The sequence below is a fragment of the Bufo gargarizans genome, chromosome 2, assembly GCF_014858855.1.
Source record: "Bufo gargarizans isolate SCDJY-AF-19 chromosome 2, ASM1485885v1, whole genome shotgun sequence".
Taxonomy (NCBI): domain Eukaryota; kingdom Metazoa; phylum Chordata; class Amphibia; order Anura; family Bufonidae; genus Bufo; species Bufo gargarizans.
Genome location: NC_058081.1, coordinates 354,080,411 through 354,100,895, shown reverse-complemented (window position 1 = coordinate 354,100,895; position 20,485 = coordinate 354,080,411). Strand labels below are relative to the sequence as shown.

General features: G+C 41.2%; 1 protein-coding gene across 2 annotated transcripts in view; it reads left to right on the top strand.

Moving 5' to 3' along the window:
• SLC26A2 (solute carrier family 26 member 2) overlaps window positions 1–20,485 on the top strand; it is a 141,530-nt gene that overhangs the window by 83,718 nt on the left and 37,327 nt on the right. The gene's annotated exons all lie outside the window — the stretch shown is intronic.

The following is a 20,485-nucleotide window of genomic DNA, read 5'->3' as shown; positions in this document are numbered from 1 at the left end:
ATATTTTTTCTGGACAAATTCCTGGAACATTACGGCACTTGCATTAATTTCCATTGAAATGTATTAATGCCAAATCCGGTACCAAGTGCTCTGGAAATTGCCGCATCGCCGGACCCGGTTTTCCAGTCCGTGTATGCACAGTTCTTTCTAGATGTGAAAAAATTTAATACTGGATCTGTTATTCTGTATGATACTGGAAAGACGGATCCGGTATTTCAATGAATAAGTCTACTGGATCTGGAAAAAAAAGATATCCTTTTGCATACGGATTTCCAGATCCGGCAGGCAGTTCTGAAAACGGAACTGCCTGCTGGATTCTAGCAACGGTAGTGTGAAAGTATCCTAAAACAAAACTGAGGGAAAGGTCAGTGCCTAGAAGTAACTACAGACCAGTATTAATTCCTTTAGTGTACACTGTAATGGTGTCAGATGACATTCCAAGCGTTCCAGCACAATGGGTTCCTCGTATTGTGATAACATTAGGCAGTGTTTCAATAGAAAACACATATCCTGAACTATACCTTGGTTGACAACCTTAAAGTGTTCCACAACATTAATGTTGGTGCATACAGTTCATGACACAATGGTGACTTAGCAGTTTCTTTTAGAAAACACCATAAACATCTTCCTTATCTTTTGCAAAGATAACTGTCCCTTTTAAATATAGTTCTCCAGATAAGATGAGCTGCATGATCTACAATTGTTGGATGATTTTCTCATCATGATGCTCATACCAATCTATATACTGTATATAAAGAAGGATGTATGTATGTATGTTCCGCGATCACTCGAAAAGGCAACCATCGATTTCAACTAAACTTGGTATACACATCCCTTGCTACCTAGAAAGAAATCTTGTGGAGGTCACAGCTCTCTAGGACGTACCGTTCCTAAGATATTTCCAAAAAATTACCTGCATTAGCCAATACAAGCCTGCAAGTCTTTCTCTTCATATCCCAACTGCGATACACACGGTCACATGTCCCTTATCAGCCAATAGAAGCTTGCAGGCCCTTAGTCTCCACATGCACACAGTTTTACTCCAGGTTTCCATAACAACCCAGCCATTTTTCTTCTGCAAGTCAGCTTTAGGCTAGGGCTACACGACGACATGTGTCGCGCGACAATAAGTCTAACTACACATAGGCCACAACTACACTGCGACAATTTTTATAATGATAGTCTATGGTGTTGCACTGCGACATGCTGCGACTGCGACGCAACAGTTGCAGAAAAATCCATCTTGGGTGGTCAGAGGTCCGGTTTTAGGCCGGACAGTCCGGCTTTCAGACTCCCTGTCCTCCTTCCAGCGCAGGGCCTGGACGGACACAGAGATGTCCTTTTGAACAGATCACTCTCAGACAGCAGCACTATGCTGTCTGAGCAAGACCTGCAGGGAGAAAGTCACCTTCCCTTCCAACCCTGCAGCTGACAGAAGTTGATTTTTACCTTCATTTTTTCAATCCCCGTCAGCTGCAAAGTGGGAGGGGCCATGGCTTAGCGGCGGCTGGGGGCAGGGGGCAGGGTTTTTAAGTCCGTCTTTTGATCTGTGACCTCCACAGCACTTCGCTCCATTAACAATGTCATCCACAGCGCCGTGCTTCTTTAAAGATGACCTACAGCAGTAAAGAAAAATGGCTGGGTTGTTATGGAAACCTGGTGTAAAACTGTGTGTATGTGGAGACTAAGGGCCTGCAAACTTGTATTGGCTGATAAGGGTCATGTGACCAGGGTTCTATTCGCTAATGCATTTTTTTTTTAATATCTCGCACAGGGATGTCCTTTTGAACAGCCCACTCTCAGACAGCAGCACTGTGCTGTCTGAGTGTGAGCAGCAGAGAGAAAGTCACCGTCCCTCCCACCCCTGCAGCTAACAGAAGTTGATTTTTACCTATATTTTTTCAATCCTTGTTGACTGAGGAGTTGAAGTGGGAGTGGCCTAACCGGATAGGGGGAGTGGCTTATCAGGGCCTGGGGGCGGGGTTTTTAAGTCCGTCTTTTGAGGATGGCCTGAATGGGCACCCTACCTTCTCCCTGAACTGTGACCTCCACAGCACTCCGCTCCCTTAACAGTGTTATCCACAGCGCCCTTCCCCTTTAAAGCTGGCCTGCAGCAGTGAAGAAAAATTGCTGGGTTGTTATGGAAACCTGGTGTAAAACTTAGTGTATGTGGAGACTAAGGACCTACGAGCTTCTATTGGCTGAAGATGTGACCGTGTGTATGGCAATTGGGATATGAAGTTGGGATATGAAGAGAAAGACCTGCAGGCTTCTATTGGCTAATGTAGGTCATGTGATATGCCATATTTGCATTTTTTACTTCCTGGAGAGCCGAGGCCCGGTCTAAAACCTTCCCGGACGCCTGATTTACCTGTTTGCCAAATTTCGTGATTGTAAATGAGACAGTGCGGATTCCTTTAGCGGACATACTGTACATACCTACACACACATACACTCAGCTTTATATATTAGATGATTAAAAGTTACCATTTCATAATTAAAGTAGGGATTCAAACATATAGCGTCATCGTACATATTTCATCACAGAACCATAACTACTTGATAGTATAAAGGTACCAGTAATCTTATGATCTATCTAATTGAAGTAAGGTACATATGGCCGACTACCTCTTTTTAGTTGATTGCTACCAGTGATAATTTATGGGGTTAGCGTAACACATCCTAGGCAGTTCAATACCACCTCTAAACTATCCCCTGAATCGTTATCCGTCTTTTCTTAGTCTACAATGGATGATAAAGATATGCTATCATATAGTTAGACTACAAGTGGACCTTACTATCTGTAACATACCTTAGGTTGAGTGTAAAATGGCGACTTCCCCCAATCAAACCATCAAAGAACAAACTGGGCCAAGAAAGCAAGACTGTGATATATACTATACAGGCAGCAATATGGTGGGTTCATCTGCATCTGAACTAACAATGTACATTACACTCATTGACAAAAACATAACGCACCTGCAATGAGCAGTACACTGGGTCAGTGGGGTTGCTATGCAGTGGGTCAATTTATATGTGTATAAGTTTGTGACGCCAATTGCAGCTTGCGCAGGTACTGTAGCAGGGCCCTTTAAGATGTAATAGCACATATACCAGGTGAGGAATGCCAGAGGGGGACAATGTCTCTGTGTAGTGTCAACGGTGTCTCCGACCTTGGTACGGCTGGACTCCTGAATCCTGTCTCACTTGCAATAAAATTGAGTGTGGTTAATAGGAGTTTTGATGGAATAATTGAGATCCAGACAGGAGATATAGGCCAACTCGTCTTTACTTAATGGCAGCTTGGAATCCGTACAAGTTACAGCTTTAGTCTTTAGGTCCCAGCAGGTATTGGCAATATGTGGCAAGAATTTGTATGCATTCTGCTTCTTATCATATGCCTAGTAGATCTGGCAGGTATCTGTCTTCTGCTCTGTCTGTAGTCTTTATAATGGATCTGACTAGCTGAGGAGGAATTTGGCTTCTCCTGGACTTAGGAAATGTGCTCACAGCTTGGCCCACAGGGTATGCTTCTTCCTGGAGGCTGGAGATGGCTGCTTCTCTTGTCGACCAGCTGAGGCGGATAGCTCAAGCTGGGAAGATGTATCCTGGCCTCAGCCGAGGCGGGATCCAGGGTTGGGATCCCTGGTTCTGGGAGCTCCTAATAACACAACCTACCATGGCAGGGGGTGGCTGGTACACTGACTAGAACTTTCCTTCTTCCCCATGAGGTAGGAAGTGGGAACAATCCACTCCTCCTCAGAAAGGGGGAAGCTAGCCTGGAATAGACTATTCAAGCCTAGATATACTAAACTGTCTATAGACTGCCTACACATTTCCGCCACCTACTGGTGAACATGGAGAATTACAGCAATTTATATAAAACAGCCATAAAAAATCCATATAATGGAAAATGCAATGTAAGATTACACAGGATGATAACACATATACACTTAACATCATGTAGCTGGGTGACAGTAGTTTTAGTGACCTACTTCAGGATGTTACACACCCAGATAGAAATGTCAGAGTGCTGCAAAACTCGGCCTGTAGTTATGTCTCAGGCAAATATGTAAATGATTACAGTTGTGGTCTCATTATACACTGGGTCTTGTCACAAGAGGGCATAAAAGTGATCATTCACTGCTACGACATGCCTCTATAACACACTCTAAGTCATTTTGCCTAGCTGACAGAGGTGTATCATTGGATTGAGAGAAACCAGATAGTCATTTTGACGATTTGCCACCATCTAGGCCTGTGATGGCTAACCTCTGGCACTCCAGCTGTGGTAAAACTACGACTCCCAAGATGTACACTTGCTTGGCTGTTCTCAAAACTCTATAGAAATGAATGGAGCATGCTGGGAGTCGTAGTTTCACCACAGCTGGAGTGCCAGAGGTGAGCCATCACTGATCTAGGCTGTTCTACATTAGGTTTTAGGATATGTTTGAAGCAGGGGTTACATGAGGGCGCACACACATGGCGAACAGGCTCCAAATGGCCAAAACAGAGCATCAGTAGAGGTTCATTTGATCTGCCGACACGCATGAGCAGATCCCATAGTTTAGTTGTCCACCATCCAGCCACAGGTGGCACCTTTTTTGCATACCTCTTTCTCGTCATGGACTATTTCCAGGCACTGAGCAGAAGGAAATTTGGTGCCAGACCACCGATTACGTGTCCTGCTATTGACAACCAGCCACTATCACATTCGTTTGTAGTGGTGTCACGATTGAGAAACCTTGCCTACTATGGACTGGCCTGCCTTTGCTGTGTAGCATCACACTGCCCCAACTTCTTGTGTGATGATCTGGGGTGCCATTGCATACACAAGTTGGTCACCCCTAGTAGTGAGACAGAGGACACTAAGAGCTCAGGGATATGTGCATGGGTTGGTTCCTATGGCAGGACATTCAACTGGCTTTTTTTTTTTCATTACTATAATTCTCACCCACCACAGAAAAGGTTTCCCAGGAATGGCTCTGCCAGATTGCAACAATAACTTCTTAGCCCAGTCGCCAGGTCTATCACCAATCAAATATTTATAGAAAAGAAAAACCAAAAGGAGGCAGCGCCTACAAACAATAGTACAGAAATACACTGATTGTGCTTACCATGCGGGGTTGTGATGAGTCACAACACCTATGTTTCGCCTTACTGGAAATATTCCCGTCCAGTTTGCGGGGGATGGGTCTGCATCTGCTGCCTTGGTCTATGCCCTTTTTCCGTCGCTCAGAGATAAAGCAGGTCAGTTACCTCCAGCATGTAACCATGCTTGCAATGGGAGGAGGGAGGAGCCCCAAAAAATGAACACTCAGCACATAACAAAATTCTTCAAACCCACCCCAGTAAAAAGAAAATACGAACCTGAGGATGTAGGGGAGGCAAACACCAGAAGAACAAAAAGAATATAAGTAAAAAAGAAAAAGGGCCCACTGAAATCACCCCTATACCAACAGTGAAAATTTTCAACTTATCATCGCATGAACTCACAAAGTCAGAGAATAATGACCATATAGCCAGTATAAACGCATAAGACGTAACTGCACAGAAAATGAGGTGTTCAAGGAACAAGCGAAAATTATACAAAAAAGATTCACAAATAAAGGCTACCCAAGCCAATTACTAAAAGACGCATACAAAAAGAGCCTAAAAAATACGCAGAAAGAATGTCTACTGAGTGTAGCCAAAGATCAAATGGAAGAAAATTTAAAACATCTAAACCTAATCACGCAATATAACACGTCCAATAAAACGATTCGCGCAATACTGTCCAAACATTGACACGTTTTGAGGCAGGATCCTTACCTTGAAAAATATCTCCCCAAAATACCCATGATCACCTACAGAAGAGCACCTACAATAAAAAGTGTCCTAGCCCCAAGCAAACAGAAAAAAACATACAAAAATCAAAAATATAACTAGAAAGGAACGTGTGGGTAGCTACAAATGCGCCACGAAACGATGCCTGTGTTGTGACATGATCACACACAATAAGACCTCCTTCAGTTCCACAAAAAATGGCACTAGCTTCCTAATAAAATACCATCTAACCTGCAAAAGTAGTTACGTCATATACTTAATCGAATGTGAATGTGGCCTCCAGTATGTAGGTCGCACAACACAGGAACTACACTGTAGAGTCAACCAGCATAGACACAACATCCAAAAACTATGCATCAAACACGGCATTTCTCGACACTGCGCCACCACACGGGAAGAAAATAGACATAAACTAACAATCACTCCTATTGACCATATACCACCCAATCCATATAATAGATTCAGTATCCTCCAAAGAAGAGAGGTCTATTGGATCTATCAACTAGATACTTTGAGGCCATATGGATTAAACGAAATGAGCGAAACCGTACTCTAATAACGAAACTATATTTTAATACTCTAATATGTGCTACTAAAGCAAGACCGGTAGCCCCAACGGGTGCGGGTGGAGGGGATTCATTCCATATGTGTGTCCATGGATACACATGCTCGTGACGGTCGCCCTGCACCCCTATGCATGTCCTGCACATGCATATACCGCCATCACCTGGAAGGACATGCATACATTTGCTTATATAGTGTGTGTGTGCCCTATTGGGCCCCTCAGCACCAGCAAATTCATGACCATCATTTATGCATATGTATATATACCTTTGTCCATTTTTATATACCCATACTTTTATTCCTACATGTATGTGTATATATATTTTTAATTTATTTAATTCCGATTGGAGTCCGATTGGCAGTTCCAATTGGAGCCCCAGGCTTACCCCAGTCTTACCCCAGGCTCCGATCGGAACTGCCACCAATGATTATAATACTTGGGGGGGAGGGGTTTGGGGGCGCACTGCGCCACCAATGACTCTACTTTATAATACTTGGGGGGGGCACTGCACCACCAATGAATATAGTTTATGCTTAATACAAACGGAGGCTGTAATGCGGGTGCCGGCCATATCCCATACCCTGCACCCAGCCTCTATGACTGTGAGCTGCGATCTGCCACTATTAACCCCTCAGTTGCCACACCAGACGGGTTAATAGTGGCAGATCGCAGCTCGCAGTCTTCTGGCGAATACTCTATAAGCACACAGATATCTCTCTCCATTTTTATCCTCAACAGCGACAATGATACCGCATACCCTACCCCCGTAGCTAAGCATACTGGTCATCAATGCCACAAACGGAATGTAACGACACCGTCATGTGATCGGGGCTATGAACACCGCCTCCCCTGTACGTCACTCTCGGCCACTACGCCCCTTACACGTCATGTAGAGGCATAGCAACGAGAGCCAGCGTACCATACACCCGGCAACCTGGCTCCTCCCCTGCCACTAGCTGGAACTCCTCCCAAGTCCTGCCTGATTGGCCAGCGGATCCTAAGAGGGACCATAGTGCCTTTGAGCGGCACCTCCCGCCTATCGGCCCATCTCGCTTACATGCATCCCCGCCTAAAACCAGCGGTGAGTGATCAGTCCTCCGACACCCCAGGCATCCTCCTCCCGCTCTGGAACCCGCCCTATCCCCGTCCCTCATGCTAATCACACTTACTTAATGCTTTTAGAATATGAACACCGGCTGGAAGGGAGGTCATAGTAGCTTAGCAACACCAGACTCCTCCACGACCACAAACCCGCCCCCCCCCCCACGCCCCCTATGTCACTGCACATTGCGCCCAAACAAACAGAGTTTATATAGGAAAGTACACCAGAACACATGTTTTATCCTAAAAAGTTTTATTGTCCTTATGAAGGGGGCAGTCCGCCCCTGAAACGCGTAGACTTTTTGAATAAAAGATTACCTTTATGGTAACATCTCAACACAGAGTCCTTCTTCTGCATCAGCGCCGTTTGAAATTTGGTCTGATTTTCTTCTTTCAACTAAACAATCAAATATTTATGGATCCCGCTTGGACTCCAGCTTCAGCAGCCTACAAGTGTTAAGGATCTGCTGTAACATCTTTGGGCAAACGTGCAGCAGGATACCATACGTAACCTTAAGGGTCCATTCACACGTCCGTAGTGTATTGCAGATCTGCACTACACCCGGCTGGCAACCCCCATAGAACTGCCTATTCAATTGCAGACAACAATAGGACATTTTTTGCGGAGCCGCGGCCTGGAAGTTCGGGGCTGAAGCCCGGAAGTTCAGGGCTGCACTCCGGAAATGAGGATGCGGAGAGAACATAGTGTGCTCTCCTCACCCATTCCTGCCCCATTGAGAATGAATTGGTACGCACCCGTTTCCGATATTGCGGAACGGATGCGGAACCATTTGGGAACGTGTGAATGAACCCTAAGGCTTCATACCCAACTGTATCTCATATTGAATCCAGGCTAGAGGCGGCCCAATAGGGTACTAGAGCCTCCTTTCAGTTGAATAATTTTCCCAAATAATCATTTTGCTCTAATATTGAAATCACTTACATATATCATCATTATATTTACATATATCATTATTACATTTACATATAGAACGTTTCACTCAATTCCAACAACTCCTCTTTGGTGAAAAAGTGTATTTGAAAACCTAAACAAAGCAGGGGCAGCACTCACCAGCTTTTGTGGCCTGTAGCTCTTAAATGTTGCAGGAAATCATTAGCATAATTGAAATGCTACATATTTAAAATCCACACTACTGTAGGTCAATTTACACTGGATTTTTTTCAGTGTGGGTGAAATTTCTTAAAATCTGATCGTCATTGCTGGTACTTTGAAACACTGCAGATCTGCGGAATACAGAACCGCAGTGGCACATTTGTAACATACCCTGTGAAGTCATTAAAACCAAGTTGCAGATGGATACAGTGCCTTGAAAAAGTATTCATACCCCTTAAACTTTTCCACATTTTTTCATGTTACCTTCACAAACATAAATGTATTTTATTATGATTTTATGTAATATACCAACACAAAGTAGCAAGTATGTGTGAAGTGAAAAGAAAATGATACATGTTGTTTAAAATTTTTAATAAATAAAAATATGAAAAGTGTGGCGTGCATTTGTATTCAGACCTCTGTACTCTGATCCCCCAAAATAAAAGCCAGTGTGACCAATTGACTTCAGAAGTCACCTATTAGTAAATACACTCCACCTGTGTGTAATTTAAGTGTGGCGTACATTGGTACTCAGCTCCCTTGAGTTAATACTTTGTACCACCTTTTGCTGCAATTACAGCTGAAAGTCTTTTGGGGTATGTCTCTAACATTGTCCTGCTGGAAGATGAACCTACTTACCAATCTTAAGTCTTTTGCAGCCAACAGTTTTTCCTCCAAGATTTCCCTGTATTTATCTACATCCATCTTCCCATCAACTTTGACCAGATTTCTTGTCCTTCCTGAAAAAGAGCACCCTCACGGCATGATGCTACCACCACCATGTTTCACAGTGGGGATGTTGTGTCCAGGGTGATGTGCAGGGTTAATTTTCCGCCACGCGTAACGTTTTGCATTTTTACCAAAATGTTCAACTTTGGTCTCCTCTGACCAGAGCACTGTCTTCCACATGTTTACTGTGGCCCCTACGTGGCTTATGGCAAACTGAAAACGTGACTTCTCATGGCTTGCTTTAAAAAACGGCTTTCTTCTTGCCACTCTTCCATAAAGCCCAGATTTGTGGCTTACACGACTAATAGTTGTCGTGTGGACAGATTCTCCCACCTGGACTATGGATCTCTGGAGCTCCTCCAGAGTGACCATGGGCCTCTTAGCTGCTTCTCTAATTAGTGGTCTGCTTGCCTGGATGGCCATGTCTTGGTAGATTTGCAGTTTTGCTATACCCCTTCCATTTTTGGATGACGGATCAAACAGTGCTTCGTGAGATGTTCAGAGCTTGGAATTTTTTTGTATAACCTAACCCTGCTTTACACTTCTCCAGAACTTTATCCTTGACCTATCTGGTGTGTTCCTTGGTATTCACGATGCTATTTGGTCACTAATGTTCACTAACAAACCTCTGAGGCCTTCACAGAACAGCTGTAGTTATACCGAGAATAAATTACACACAGGTGGATTGTATTTACTAATTAGGTGACTTCTGAAGGCAGTTGGTAACACTGGATTTTATTTAGGGGGATCAGAGTACAGAGATTTGAATACAAATGCATACCTCACTTTTCATATTTTTATTAATAAATTTTTTTGAAAACCATGTATCATTTACTTTTCACTTCACACATACTTGCTACTTTGTGATCACATAAAATGCATTTCAATTTGTGGGTGTAACGTGAAAAATGTGAAAAAGGGTCATGAACTGTATATAAGAGTATATAGGCACTGTATATTTTGTGGAAGGCCCTGCCTCTATTTTTGGTAGCCTGAATGATGTCCTGACCCTAATGTGACTAAGCAAATAATAGCAGCTTGTTTTACTAGAATGACGTGTCAGTTATCACTATGCTATAACATCCACTTGGGAATGAACAACATCCAGTCTGCCAGATTATTCATAACTCTTAAAATTGCACTTTTAAAGGTCACCATGGAAATGCAGAGGAATGTGCAGGCAACATGTTATTGATATCCTTTCCTGCTTAGTCATGCCGAGTTAGACTATTTTCACACTGGTGTTCACTCGTTCCGGCAGGCTGTTCTGGGCTGCCGGAAGACTGCGAGCTGCCACTATTAACCCGTCAGGTGTGGCAACTGAGGGGTTAATAGTGGCATATCGCAGCTCACAGTCATAGAGGCTGGGTGCAGGGTATGGGATATGGCCGGCACCCGCATTGCAGCCTCCGTTTGTATTAAGCATAAACTATATTCATTGGTGGTGCAGTGCTCCCCCCCAAGTATTATAAAGTAGAGTCATTGGTGGCGCAGTGCGCCCCCAAACCCCTCCCCCCCAAGTATTATAATCATTGGTGGCAGTTCTGATCGGAGCCTGGGGTAAGCCTGGGGCTCCAATCGGTTACCATGGAAGCCAGGACGCTGCTGAATCCCTGGCTGCAATAGTCGGATCCCTGCTGCTGCGTGCACAAAGCACAGAGCAGCAGGGAGAGTGTGATGTCCTATTCACCCTGATAGAGCTCTATCAGGGTAAATAGGACAAGGGATGAAAGATCCCAGGTTCTAGCCCCTAAGGGGTGAATAGTTATTAAATAAAAAGTAAAAATAAATAAATAAAAAAGTAAAAAAACAAACAAACACCAAAATATTAAGTTTAAATCACCCCCTTGCCCAATTTTACATATAAAATATATAAACAATAAAAAAATTACATATCGCCACACTCGAAATAGTGCGAACTATTAAAATATTTAAAAATATCTCCTATGCAGTGAAATACGTAACATAAAATAAAACATGCAATTTGCCATTTTTTTGTCACCTTGTCCCGACAAAAATTAGGTTAGGACTGTTCTATTATGGGCCAGGCGTTCCATAAAATCTGGAATGCACGCCGCTTTTTTGGTGTTTTATTTTTTTCACGTGGTATCGAGTATTGCAATACTTTTTATGGTGACAACTAGGGCTGCACAATATGGGAATTTTGTGCGATTGCGATTAGGGCCCTAAAAATTGCGATAACGGTATGCGATATTTTAAGGGAATTGTGCTATTTGCTTGGATTTTCAAGCAAAAGCACACACAAATTACTGATAATGCTGCAATGTAGTTTTGCTTAACTCAAGAACTGAAATGCACAGTGTTTTTCAAAATAAAACATCTTTTGCTAAATTAAATAACATATTTGCATTACTTCAAAAGTACAAAATACAAAACTTGCCATTTTCTTAATAGCACTGCACAGAACAGATAAATAAAATAGAATAAATAAAATAACATTTATTCATTAAAATAACGACTTGCCTCCCTCCCCATACTGTAACTGATGTATCGCCGGCCGCGCTGTGCAGCATAGCGGCCGGCGATACATCCGTGTCAACCACGTAAAAAGTCAACCATCGCTTTATAAGGTGCACTGCCATTTTCCCCTCACTTTTGGGGGGGAAAAAGTTTGTCTTATAAAGCAAAAAATATGGTAATATAATTGCAGCATTTTTGGGTCGGCCAATTGGCGATTGCGATATGGCGATCGATTGCTTTGGCGATATATTGTGCAGGCCTAGTGACAACCCTAGGTAAGACATGTGTGTTTTTTTTTTTTTAGACCGTAATTATATGTATTTTAAATTTGGCGACAAAAAAATTAAATTTGGCTCCTAAATTTTTCAGGTTAGGAGCCAATGTGTCCTTAATATTTTTTTTTTGTCTGGAGCCCTGCATTTTAGAAGATCTTAAACGGCCATGGCTCGCCTTGCTGATGTTCAGTGGCGACACCACCTGCCGTCAGACGTCTGATTTGTGACTGCCCGACGCGCTGGAACTCCACCTTGTATATGCTTGATAGGCTGCTCCAGCAGAAACGTGCATTTAATGAGTACCTGTATGAACTCTGCGGCAGGACAGGTTCTGGGGAGCTTGTTTTTTTTCACCGCGCCAGTAGCTGCTCATGCGCAACACATGCAGACTTCTGCGGCAATTTGATGAGCTCACCAAACTGGTCAGTCGCATTCAGGGCACCATCAGTGACATCGTACCTTAGGCCTTCTTTCTGGCGCGCGTATTGCGTTGTGTCATTGATCAAGCCGTTGAGGAGCAGGAGCAAGAAGATGAGGAAGTTACAATGCTGGATGAATTCCCTGGGGGGGGCTACTCCATATGAGACAAGTCAACAGGAGTCTGAAGAGGAGTCAGAAAAGGATGGTGGTAGAGCGGAGGAGGAAAAAGAAGAGTATGCTTTTAACTTTTCTGGGATCCCTGCTGTTGTCCATGGCTGGGGGGAGGAGACCGAGGATGACATTATCCTGGGCGATGCCAGGCCACTCCACCGCTTCCAGTTTAGTGCAAATCGGGGCCTTCATGCTCGAGTGATTGAAGAGGGACCCCCATCTAAAAAGCATAAAGGGCAAGGACCAGTACTGGGTGGCAACTTACTTAGACCCCCGGTAAAAACACAAAATGGCAGACATGTTACCAGCATCACAGAGGGCTGTCAAAATGCAGCACTTCCAGGCCTTGCTTCGAGAAATGCTGAATTCTGCTTTTGCGGGTGCTGGCAGAGGAATTTCCACTCACAGAGAAACAGTTGCGGGTACCAATCCAACAGCGCATGCAAGAAGAGGGCGGTTTGAAGATGTGTTGGTCACTTTGGATATGAGATAATTCTTGCAGCCAACCCATCGACAGCCGCCCTCTATATCCAGCCTCAGGGAACGCCTAGACAGACAGGTTTCTGACTACATTGGGTTAACGGCCGATGTGGACACTCTGAGAAGCGAGGAACCCCTGGACTACTGGGTGTGCAGGCTTGACCTGTGGCCAGAGCTGGCACAATTTGCCATGAAACTCTTGGCTTGCACCTCGTTCAGTAACCTGTCCGAAAGGACGTTCAGAGCACCAGGGGGGATCGTGACTGATAATCACACTCACCTAGCTCACGACAGTGTGGACTACTTCACCTGTGATGACCACGTGTTTCAACTATTGTCATTATAGTTTTTTTTCAAGAGGGGGGATATCATTAGCCATGTTTTTAATCCAATTTTATATTTTTAGTTCTTTTAAACATATGTATTTGACCTGTATTTGTACTGGCCTTCAGTAAAATTGATATTCATTGACTGTGTTATCTACCTCCAGCCACATACTTGTTCTTTTCTGTACTCTGAATGCATAATTTTTGGGGCCTGTAGTCCACTGGCCTGCAGTAAAATTGATATCCAATGACCGTGTAATCTACCTCCAGCCACATACTCACCTGATCTTTTCTGTCCGGTGAATGCCTAATGTTTGGGGCCTGTAGTCCAGTGACCTACAGTAAAATTTTTATCCATTGACTGCATACTGTACCTCGAGCCTTATAATCACAATTTCTTTTATGTCAGGTGAATGCCTAATTTTTAAGGCCCGTACTACTGTGGCCTAAAATTTAATTTTTCTAGACTCAGACAGGGCACATTTCAGAGAATTTTCCTTTAAGACGCATAAAAATGTCCCCGATTAAGACACATATTTTTTGTTCGAATTTTTGTTATTGATCCCCTTTAGTATGTCACTGTCCATGTTGTGGGACTATTTGTGCACTTCTACTAAGTATTTGGTGTCTGCAAATATGAGCTGAAGGTTTTTCAGGTTCGCCTGCCATTAAAGTGAATGGGTTCCACCACGAACTTGTGGTTCACGAACATTTGATCGCGTTCACGAACCGTCCCGGACGATGTTCATCCATCACTATTGATGACCTATTAAACGAGTAAACGCAAGTGTGAAACATGCCTTAAAGGGGTTGGCAGCCTGTTTATGTTGATGACCTAGCCGCAGGGCTGCTGCAGTGATTGTGCTCCATCCACAGCTGCTGCCGGCGGTATAATACAGCAGGCACCCGCTGCAATGATAGAGAATGGCGATCACACCGAGCCCTGTCATTTAACACCTTAGATTTCGGCATCTGTGAGGTAAGACAGAGGGATGCTGCTCCATTTACTTTCCGATCGGTGTTCCTGCAGTAAAATTGAAGGGTTCTGATTGGTTACTATGGCAGCCTGTGGACTGCTGAGACTTCCCAGGGCTGTCATATTAACCTCCTTGCTAAGTTCTGCACAAGGCACAGCTCAGCAGGGAGCGCGTCAGAATCCCATTCACCCTAATAAATCTCTATTAGGGTTAATAGGACAAGGGATCAAAAGATTGCGGGTTCTAGCACCCTTAGGGGCTAAAATATGCAAAAGAGTTTAAATCACCACCTTTTTCCAATTTTACATATAAAAACATATAAACAATAAAAATAGACATAACAGATATTGCTGTATTAAAATTTAAAAACACTTTTCCCACATAGTGTACACTGCAATGGAATAAGAAATAAAAACACATGATTTGCCATTTTTGATCACCTTATCCCCCAAAAAATTTAATAACAGTGATCAAATATTTGTATGCCCCCCAAAAATGGTACCAATAAAAACTAAATTCATCCTGCAAAAGCAAACCCTCATACAGCTCTGTGGAAGGAAAAAGTTATGGCTGTCAGAAAATGGCGATGCAAAGAAAATATTTTTTTTCAAAGGTTATTTTTTTTTTAAATAGCAAAAAGAAATTAGCACACAGTGATTTTTCAATTTAACCCCCCATAAAATGTTTTACCATTTTTCAATACAAGACATGGTAAATTAAATGGTGTCATAAAAAAATACAACTTAACAAAAAATAAGCCCTCATATGGTTATATGAATGGTAATCGGAACATAGGGTGGAAAATACAAAAGTGGGCTTAGTGCTTAACTGTCAATCAGTGATACCACCCACATGACCAACAATAATAAAATTATCTGAGGTTTAAATGTATAAATTACAAGTTAAACTGATTTTTTTCTAATAAAACTATATATCGGGTCAGCAATCTTTAGCATTCCAGCTGTTGTGAAACTACAACTCCCAGCATGCTCCTTTCCCTTCTGTGGAAATTCAGAGAACTGCCCAAAAAAAAGGGGAATGATGGGAGATATAGTTTCACAACACCTGGAGTGCCGGAGGTTGCTGACCCCTGCTATATATCAATCTGCTTAGCTCCTCCTGCTCTATAACATAACATGTGGCTACCTTTGAGTAAAATAAAATTACTTAACTGTAGAAAGTTACTGTGAATGGCATATTTCACAAAAAACTTGTTTTAAACTTTTTCTACAAAGTTGTTTGACAGAGAAAATATATAGTAAATTATGGAGAATTCTAAAACACATTTAGGAATTTTCTACATTTACTTTTTCAATGTTTGAATATTAATGTTCCTAACTTCCTTCTATCCTGGGATGACCATAAGTATATTTGTATGACTGAGCATTGCCCAGTCAGTAAAAGACTTTACTGTTTATATGCCAGAGAAACAGAGTTTCATTTCATGTAAAACTCTTGTGCAGTGACCTCAGATTAAAACTCATGAAGAGATGGAATTGAGGACAAACCAGTGCACAAATAGATTTGAGAACTCTTAGGTTTTCCAAACGTAAAATGCAAACTGAACGAGTATCCAACAGATGAAGCTAACGGAAAGTATAAGACTGCAGTATAAGACCCTTCCTGAACTAGACCACATATTTTTACTTCCTTTATATCCTATCCTTAGTTTATCAAAGTTTTCTTTGAGAGGATTTCCCCTTCAGTAACTAAGGGTAGGAAGTTATGCAGGAGGAACATAAAACTATATATTGATGATATCATAAAGTAGTAATAGTATAGAAATGAGAAGACTAAAAGACTAAATGCTGAAAAATTCTGAGGTTGCCTACAGAAATGTGGGAAAGAAAAAAAATATTTTTGAAACTATGCCATGAAGCTTCACATTTTTATTGATTTATTGAATCTTCTGACTAGCTTTGAGAGGGACAAGGCAGGTTTGTTTTTTTAACTAACTAATACTTTGCTTTAACATATGGACAACATATTGCTTTGTGTATGTTCAGGTCAGAATTATCCTGCCTAGTTAAGATTTTATTTGATATTTTTTGCAGATTTACTGCATTGTACATGAGAAATAGTGATTTATTGCTTAGTTAGCACCGTAATGGTTTAGTACCATGAGCCCCTGGTATGCCCCAAAAGATATGTGTCCATTTTACATGCAGAGGCAATAATGGAGTGTGATATAGGAATATACAGTAACATTACATTAGTGTTAAAAACAAGTTTAAAAGTCCCCTAGTAACACAAAAAACAATAAATAAAAATACTGTTTACAATAAAAAATAAAATAGAGATATAAAAACCTCATAACCTTATTATTTATGTTTTTTTATCATAAAAAGAAAAGTGTGGTGGAAATAGCATTCTGCCATTTTCAGTTGGCGGTTTAATTCATATAATTTAACATTCATTTGCATGTACTCCAAAATAATCCCTATAATAATCTACAATGTGTCCTGCAAAAACCAAGGCTTAAACAGCCATGCAAGCATTTAAATAAAAGTTATGGCTCATAGAATGCAGTGAGACAAAAAGGGGGGAAAAAATCTAGTTGGCCAAGACTTTAACTTTGCTTTGTGGTCCCCTTGTGCATCGAGTGGTCCTGATGTAGTGTTGTTGTGTCATGGTGTCCTACCTCAGGCTGTTGCTCCCTGGGGTGTTGCAGCAAAAGTTATAGGAATCAAGAATCAGGCCAGAGATAAACGTAACAAAGTCCTTTTTACAAAGTGCAACAAAGAACTTGAAATACATACAGTTGCAGCAGGCTTTAGTGCAAATCTTCTCTGGAATCAGCAAGGATATTGAGGCAGGTTTGTTGGTGGCAATTCAGTAGGAGACTGGCCTAGTGGTTGTTTGGTGAAGGGTGTTTCAGCTGTATTCCCTCACTTCCCAGCAGAGTCTGTAGAAGATAAATATAGTGGTTCACTCTGCTGTCTTTATCCTCTCAAGGCTTTACTTCAGGAAATTAGTGATGGTTCTGCGTCCTCTCCACTTTGTTGCTAGACAGAAACTGTTAAAAATATTTTTAAAAGTTTTTAAAAATTCAATTTTTAACCACTTCACATCCGGGCCATTTACCCCCTTCCTGACCAGGCTTAATTTTGCAAATCTGACATGTGTCATTTTATGTGGTAAAAACTTTGGAACGCTTTTACTTATCCAAGCCAATCTGAGATTGTTGACAAATTTTACTTCATGACAGTGGTAAATTTGAGTCAATATACTTCACCTTTATTTATAAAATAATCAAAAATTTACCAACAATTTAGAAAAATTAGCAATTTTCAAAATTTCCATTTCTCTGCTTTTAAAACAGAAAGAGATACCTCATAAAATATTTAGTACTTAACATTCCCCATATGTCTACTGTATGTTGGCATGATTTTGTAAATGTAATTTTATTTTTTTAAGACTGTAGAATGCTTAGAATTTTAGAAGCAATTCTTAAAATTTTTAAGAAAATTTCCAAAACCCACTTTTTAAGGACCAGTTCAGGTCTGAAGTCACTTTGTGGAGCTTGCATAGTCGAAACCCCCCATAAATGTCCCCATTGTAGAAACTGCAACCCTCAAGTTACTCTGATTTTCCAAACTTTGTTAACCCTTTTTGGTGTTCCACAAGAATTAAAGGAAAATGGAGATTACATTTCTAAATTTCACTTTTTTGGCAGATTTTCCATTTTAATCCATTTTTTTTCTTTAACACATTGAGGGTTAACAGCCAAACAAAACTCAATATTTATTACCCTGATTCTCTCGTTTACACGTGTGGTCATAAACTGATGTAAGGGCACACGGCAGGGCGCAGAAGAAAAGGAGAGCCATATGGTTTTTGGATGCAGATTTTGCTAAACTGATTTTTAGATGCCATGTCCTATTTGAAGACCCCCTGATGCACCATTACAGTAGAAACTCCCAAAAAGTGACCCTATTTTGGAAACTAAAGGATAAGAGGCCAGTTTTATTGGTACTATTTGGGGGTACATATGATTTTTAATTGCTCTATATTAAGTTTTTTGTGAGGCACTTTTTTATTTTTTACTTTTTACAACATTTATCTGACACGGTAGATCATGTGCTATTTTAGTAGATCAGGTTTGTTACGGACGCATTGATATAAAATGTCTACTTTCTTTGTTTCAGTTTTACGTAATAAAGCATTTTTGAAAAAGAAATTATGTTTTTGTGTCTCCATTTTCTAAACGCCATATTTTTTTATTTTTCTGCCGATTGTCTTGCGCAAAGGCTCGTTTTTTTGCAGGAAGAGTTGACGTTTTTCATTGGTACCTTTAATCATTCGTTATTACACTTTATGGGGCAAGGTGACCAAAACATTGGTTGTCTTAGCACAGTTTTTTTTTTTTTTACAGCGTTCACAGGCTTTTTTTTTTTTGCACATTTTATATTTTTTTTTTACGGTGTTCAACTGAGGGGTTAGGTCATGTGATATTTTTATAGATCTGGTTGTTACGGACGTGGCGATACCTAATATGTATACTTTTTAAAATTTATTTCACTTTAACACAATAATAGCATTTTTGAAACAAATGAATTACCGTATGTTTTACTGTCTCCATGTTCTGAGAGCAATAGTTCTTTTATTTTTTGCGGAATAAGGTGACGGTTTTATTGGTACTATTTTGTGGGACATAAGCCTTTTTGATCACTTGGAGTTGCACTTTTTGTGATGTAAGGTGACAAAAATTGCTTTTTTTACATAGTTTTTATTTATTTATTTTTATGGTGTTCATCTGAGGGGTAAGGTTTTTTTAATTACTTAATCGGCGCAAAAAAATATGTTCACCTGAAACTTTTTTTTTTAAACACTTTGCAGCCCCATAGGATCATACAAGACCTCTGAGGGACATTTAACTTCTTTTTTTTTCACTATTAATTTCTCCTGTAACTGGGGCTGGCATAGTAGCCCCAGTTACAGGGGAAATGCACCCCCCAGAGAGGCTGTACAGCGAATACAACGCTGTACAGCCTCAGTGCAGGGCTGATCGTGGTCTTTGAAAGCTCCTGTACTCTCCCGGCAAACCGCTTCCTGATCTGTATACACTGCGCTTGTTGAGTGCTGTGTATGCAGGGATCTACAAGGTATGGACACCTGGGAACTGTCCCTGCTTTCTCTCTGGGGTGCCCTGCTGTCACTGACAGAGGGCCCTCCGCTCGGCAGCTGCACGATTAGTGTGCAGCTGTTAAAAAAACAAAAAATGAAATATTAAATGTTTAAATCACCCCATTTTCCTAATTTTACATATAAAAACATAATAATAGACATAACAGGTATTGCTGCGTCCGAAAATGTCTCAATTATTAAAATCTAAAAATACTTTTCCCACAGACCACAATTGAAAAATAAATAAAAACACGCAGTTGAATCATATTTATCCCTGCAATTTTTTTATAACAGTGATCAAAAATTTGTATGCCCCCCAAAAATGGAACAAATAAAAACTACAGTTCGTCCTGCCAAAAACAAGCCCTCATGCAGCTCTGTGGAAGGAAATATGAAAAAGTTATGGCCGTCAGAAATAGGCGATGCAAAGAAAATGTTGATGTTTATAGTAGTAAAAATAAAACTATAGCCCACTCGTACCATCTATCATCACAACAGAATTTTTTGGGCAAAGGGGAGATGTATTCTTTTTTGGGATTGAGGCTTTTTTTTTTTTCTACTTTCTACTTTTAATAATAATATATATATATATTATTATTATTATTATTTTTTTTACATCTTACTGCATTACTTATTTTTTTGTGCTATGGCGGCAGAAGAAAGCAGTCAACATATTATCTATGTGTTCCATGCTGTTGCCATATACAGATTGCAGTTATGTAAATCAATTATCTGCATGCCTCCAGCCTTATGTACACAAGGGCCCTTGTGATGTCACCACTGACATTATAGGGTTCCCTAGTAGCTGCCTAAATGCAGAATATGAGTGGTGTGTTCAGGGGTTTATTGTGACAGGGCCGGGTTATTTCATGCACAGGTAACATGCTGTTAAC